The following is a 6000-nucleotide window of genomic DNA, read 5'->3' as shown; positions in this document are numbered from 1 at the left end:
TGTTCTTAGCAGCATCATTCACAATGGCCAAAAGGTGTGAGCAACCCAAGTGTCCATTGACAGATGAATGGATAAACAAAAATAGTACATACATTCAATATAGTTTATTCAGTCTTTAAAAAGAAAAACATTCAGACACATGCTAGAACATGAATAAACCTTGAGGTCATTATCCTGAGTGAAATAAGCTATTCACAAAAAGACACTTGCTGTATGATTCCACTTGTATGAGTTAAAGTAGCCCAATTCACCAGGTGTGGTGGTTCACACCTGTAATCCCAGCACTTTGGGAGGCCGAGGCAGGTGGATCACGAGGTCAGGAGTTCCAGACCAGCCCGGCCAATATGGTGAAACCCCATCTGTACTAAAAATATAAAAATTACCCAGGAGTGGTGGCCGTGTACATGTAGTCCCAGCTACTCAGGAGGCTGAGGCAGAAGAATCGCTTGAACCTGGGAGGCAGAGGTTGCAGGGAGCCAAGATCATGCTACTGCACTCCAGCCTGGGTGACAGAGCAAGACTCCGTCTCAAAACAAAACAAAACAAAAAAAGGTAGTCAAATTCACAGAAGCAGAAAGAATGGTGGCTGCCAGAAGGCTGTCGGGAAACGGGGAGCTTAACGGGTAAAGTTTCAGTTTTGCAAGATGAAAAAGTTCTGGAGATTAGTTTTACAACAACGATAACTTAATACTTACAACAGTGACATACTTAACACTACTGAAATGTACACTTAAAATGTACACTTAAAAATAGTTGAGATGTCCAGCCAGCGCCGAACGATGGGCATTTCTCGGGACAGCTGGCACAAGCGCCGCAAAACCGGGGGCAAGAGAAAGCCCTACCACAAGAAGCGGAAGTATGAGTTGGGGCGCCCGGCTGCCAACACCAAGATTGGCCCCCGCCGCATCCACACAGTCCGTGTGCGGGGAGGTAACAAGAAATACCGTGCCCTGAGGCTGGACGTAGGGAATTTCTCCTGGGGCTCAGAGTGTTGTACTCGTAAAACAAGGATCATCGATGTTGTCTACAATGCATCTAATAATGAGCTGGTCCGTACCAAGACTCTGGTGAAGAATTGCATCGTGCTTATGGACAGCACACCGTACCGACAGTGGTACGAGTCCCACTACGCGCTGCCCCTGGGCCGCAAGAAGGGAGCCAAGCTGACTCCTGAAGAAGAAGAGATTTTAAACAAAAAAAGAATCTAAAAAAATTCAGAAGAAATATGATGAAAGGAAAAAGAATGCCAAAATCAGCAGTCTCCTGGAGGAGCAGTTCCAGCAGGGCAAGCTTCTTGCGTGCATTGCTTCCAGGCCGGGACAGTGTGGCCGAGCAGATGGTTATGTGCTAGAGGGCAAAGAGTTGGAGTTCTATCTTAGGAAAATCAAAGCCCGGAAAGGCAAATAAATCCTCGTTTTGTCTTCACCCGTGTAATAAAGGTGTTTATTGTTCTGTTCCCCCCCCCCCCCCCCACCAAAAAAAAATAGTTGAGGGCGCGGTGGCTCATGCCTGTAATCCTAGCATTCTGGGAGGCCAAGGCGGGCAGATCACTAGATCAGGAGATGGAGACCATCCTGGCTAACACAGTGACACCCCGTCTCTACTAAAAAATACAAAAAATTAGCCAGGCGTCGTGGCGGGCACCTGTAGTCCCAGCTACTTGGGAGGCTGAGGCAGGAGAATGGCGTGAACCCGGGAGGCAGAGCTTGCAGTGAGCCGAGATCAGGCCACTGCACTCCAGCCTGGGCAACAGAGTGAGACACTATCCCCCAACCCCCGATAAATAAAAAATAGTTGAGATGGTTAAATTTTATCATCCACCCATTTGCACATTGATGATAGTAAATTTTTATTTATTTTTTTGAGATAAGGTCTTGCTCTGTTGCCCAGCTGGAGGGGGATGGCGCACCTTAGCTCACTACAACCTCTACCTCCTGAGTTCAAGTAATTCTCCTGCCTCAGCCTCGCATGTAGCTGGGATTACAGTGGTGTGCCACCATGCCCGGCTAATTTTTGTATTTTCAGTGGAGACAAGGTTTCACCATGTTGGCCAGGCTAGTCTCGAACTCCTGAGCTCAGGCCATCCACCTGCCTGGGCCTCCGAAAGTGCTGGGATTACGGGTGTGAGCCACTGTGCCCAGCCCACAGTTTTTTGTGTTTTGCGTTTTTTTTTTTTTTTTTTTTTTTTTTTAAGTAAAATCCTAATAGAGGCATGAAGGAGATCCAGCTTTTGCATTTATTATGTAGAGATATAAACAGAGCACTAATGCTTTATAAGGGCTAGCATGTGAGGCAGCAACAGAGACTATATAAGGAGGGCTTAGGATGTCGTGTGTGGAACTGGAGCTTACTGTGCTTAAGTTCTGTGACTGCTCTTAGAGTCAGTCCTTTAGCCTGTGTCCCTTATAGTGCATTGAACATCTCCATACCTGTACCACAGGCCATTTGAGAAGCAGGGTTCACCAGGCCAGCAGAGCCTAAAAGCACAAAGCATAGTCAGTGCAATATAACTCCTTCTCCCTAACGCTTTCACTTCTTAGTTACTCTTGTTCAATTACAGTAACGAACAATATTTACAGTTTAGCATTTACAAAACACTTTAGAATATCTTGGGATGTTTACAATTTTATAACATATCTTAATATCAAAGATGATTGCCTCCTCTTCATGTTTATAAGTTATTTAGCATATCTTCACACTTTCACAATTTATTTTACTTATGTTTTTCACTGAATTTTGGTGGAAGGGATGAGAATTTAGAGTAAAATGAGGAAAGTGAAATCCTTCCATTATAATTTATTTTTGCAGGACATTGAGGCAAGTTAGGATTCATCTTGAACTCCCTCTGAGAATGATGGATGATGCATCCGATTTCAGAGGACTTCATAGGGAACTTCAGAAAGCCAAATCCACAGTCCTAGTGGATGACAAGCATTTTAAAATATTATGGGAATTGGCTCCAGTTTACTGGAGTGAAAAAGATTAGCTAGTCTACTTGAAGTAAATGAGATTTGAAAACTTAAAGCTCAAAAATCACTTAAAGTAAATGGGGTATCTGGAGATTAGCACAGCTGAAGTTTCCCAAGCATTCTGCCAGTGTTACTCTATTTTAAAAAAAAACACAAACCCATTGATTTAAATAAAAAAGAGAAGTGGCTAAAGGTATAATCCTCGTTACTTTGTAGTCATACCTTATAACTGACTAACTCTTCCATGTAAATAGATAGCCAGTGTGTGCAGAATAGTTTAAAAAGCACCATTACATCAGTGCCAACAAGCAGAATACTGAAAGAGAGAGGGAAAGGCCGAGACGGTCCCCGAAGATGTTGCTTTAAATGGTCATGAAAAGTCCAGATAAAGATGATAATTGGTTTTTCACAGATTCCAACTTTAAGAGTTCAAAGTAAATTCTATTATATATTTTTAGCAAGTTTACTTCCCCTTTTATTTTGAAAAATAGCTTTATACTTCCCTGACTATAAAAATGTTGCCAAAAACAGAAACTTAAAAAGAACACTGAATAAAAAAGAAATATTACCTGTAAACCCCAGTTAACTTCTGTTGGTGTAATCGAACATTTATAAAAATTCCTAAAGCATGGGTTTTGAGATTTGTTTCTGTCCCTATCTTTGTTCACCCCCTTGTGGCCATGATCTGAAGTCAAGAGCTAGGCAGCAAAAAAAGAAGAGGCAGAAAAGTGAACGGCTTGGATAGTAAACTGATCACTTCTCACTTTAACGCTATTTGCAATAATAAACATATGTAATTCTACTTGAAATACATATGGGTCAGGGTCTTGGCAGGAAAGAAAGGGAACACTCAAAAGGGGCGATTGTCAACTATCCCTTTATTAAAATTGTTGAAGTACTGGGAGCCTTAAGAGAAACTGCAAGGGATGTGTTACTGATAGCTCCCATTGGCTGAACCCAACAGGAAGCCAGAAGAAAATGGAACTGAATTTTTGCAGCCCTTAAAGGTCCACCTTTCCAGGTCACAAAGCAGGGTAAGAGTAGAAAGTGATCTGGCTGGGCCGCGTGCTGTGGCTCACACTTGTAATCCCAGCACTTTGGGAGGCTGAGGCAGGCAGATCACAAGGTCAAGAGATTGAGACCATCCTGGCCAACATGGTGAAATCCCATCTCTACTAAAAACACAAAAATTAGCTGAGCGTGGTGGCGCACACCTGTAGTCCCAACTACTTGGGAGGCTGAGGCAGGAGAATCGCTTGAACCCAGGAGTCGGAGGTTGCAGTGAGCTGAGATCACGCCACTGCACTCCAGCCTGGCAACAGACCGAGACTCCATTAAAAAAAAAAAAAAAAGTGATCTGACTGGACAAACTGAGCCAGTCCAGCACAAAATCTTTCTAAAATATTTTATGATGATTATAGTTTATTTTATAAAGCATGAGTCCAAGGGCTACATTATGGGGAAACACATAATTTGGAGTTGAATCTTATACAATTCCTCTGGCTACCTGGAAAATAGTAGAGATAACAGAATTTTGCACTACCTGAAAACACGACTCAGGCTTTTCTTCTCCATGTAATGCCTATAGAGGTATAAGCCTGGCGTGTGAGGAGTTTGAAGCATTGGATAATTTAGTACGAGTGACAATAAGGGAAGGGAAGAAAGGAAGGCAGAAATGGGGATACAGAGACCTCAGTTACTGTTCACTGCTGGTCCTCTTCCACCTTTTGTCCCACTGAAAAGTATACTTCCCAGCTCCTATGGGGGGTATTATGATGAGCACTGATTACCTGTTAGTCAAACTGAACAAGTGTCAAGGCCGGGCGTGGTAGCTCACGCCTGTAATCCCAGCACATTAGGAGGCCGAGGAGGGTGGATCACCGGAGGTCAGGAGTTCAAGATCAGCCTGGCCAACATGACGAAAGCCTGTCTCTACTAAAAATACAAAAAATTAGCCGGGCGTGGTGGCGGGCATCTGTAGTCCCAGCTACCTGAGAGGCTGAGGCAAGAGAATCGTTTGAACCAGGAGGCGGAGGTTGCAGTGAGCCGAGATCACGCCATTGCACTCCAGCCTAGGCGACAGAGTGAGACTCTGCCTCAAAAGAAAAAAAAAAAAAAAGAAACTGAACAAGTATCTAAGATACCACCATCAAAGAAGGGTCACCAAACATGTACAGAAAAAAAAAATCAGGAAACTTGGGATGAAGCTGTTTTTATTTCAGCATTATTTCTAAATTTTGCAATTTATGAAATCATTTATGAAAAGTAAAATTGTATTCATAGTTTAGAAAGTGTAATGGTCAGAGAGCTGTAGCACATTATAATCTTTTGTCCCATTCCATTATTTCTCAAATAATCTTTTTCCTATGGTTCCAAAAATGCTTACTTCTGCTCTGGTTGGGACTGAAACAAAGGCCTGTCTCAGGGCTCAGCTCAACATGTACTGATTTTAAAATCAGCATTTGGAATTTTAAAATCAGGATTTTGAGCCTTTTATCCTTCACGATAACTATCGTTGGCTGAACACATTCCTCTTTAGCTGCTCTCCATTAATCCTACAATACAACTTAGATTTAATTCACCATATGGCTGAAGAGGGATTAAAAAACCAAGAAGAGGCCGGGCCTGGTGGCTCACACCTCTAATCCCAGCACTTTGGGAGGTCAAGGCAGGCAGATTACCTGAGGTCAGGAGTTCGAGACCAGCCTGGCCAACATGGTTAAACCCTATCTCTACTAAAAGTACAAAAATTAGCCGGGTGTGGTGGCACACCTCTGTAATCCTAGCTACCCGGGAAGCTGAGGCAGGAGAATTGCTTGAGCCCGGGAGACAGAGGTTGCGGTGAGCCAAAATGGTGCCACTGCACTCCAGCCTGGCTGACAGAGTGAGACTCTGTCTCAAAACAAACAAGAAGGGCCAGGCATGGTGGCTCATGCCTGTAATCCCAGCACTTTGGGAGGCCGAGGCAGGTGGCTCACCTGAGGTCAGGAGTTCGAGATCAGCCTGCCCAACATAGTGAAACCCCATCTCT

The 6000-nt window shown here is 43.6% G+C and overlaps 1 pseudogene; it reads left to right on the top strand.

Annotated features, from left to right (window-relative positions):
* The first annotated feature begins 761 nt into the window (after positions 1-761).
* Positions 762-1461, top strand: LOC102129480 (small ribosomal subunit protein eS8 pseudogene; annotated as a pseudogene).
* The last annotated feature ends 4539 nt before the right edge of the window (positions 1462-6000 follow it).

This window comes from Macaca fascicularis, chromosome 7, assembly GCF_037993035.2.
Source record: "Macaca fascicularis isolate 582-1 chromosome 7, T2T-MFA8v1.1".
Lineage (NCBI taxonomy): Eukaryota > Metazoa > Chordata > Mammalia > Primates > Cercopithecidae > Macaca > Macaca fascicularis.
This window is presented reverse-complemented; position numbering and strand designations above follow the sequence as displayed.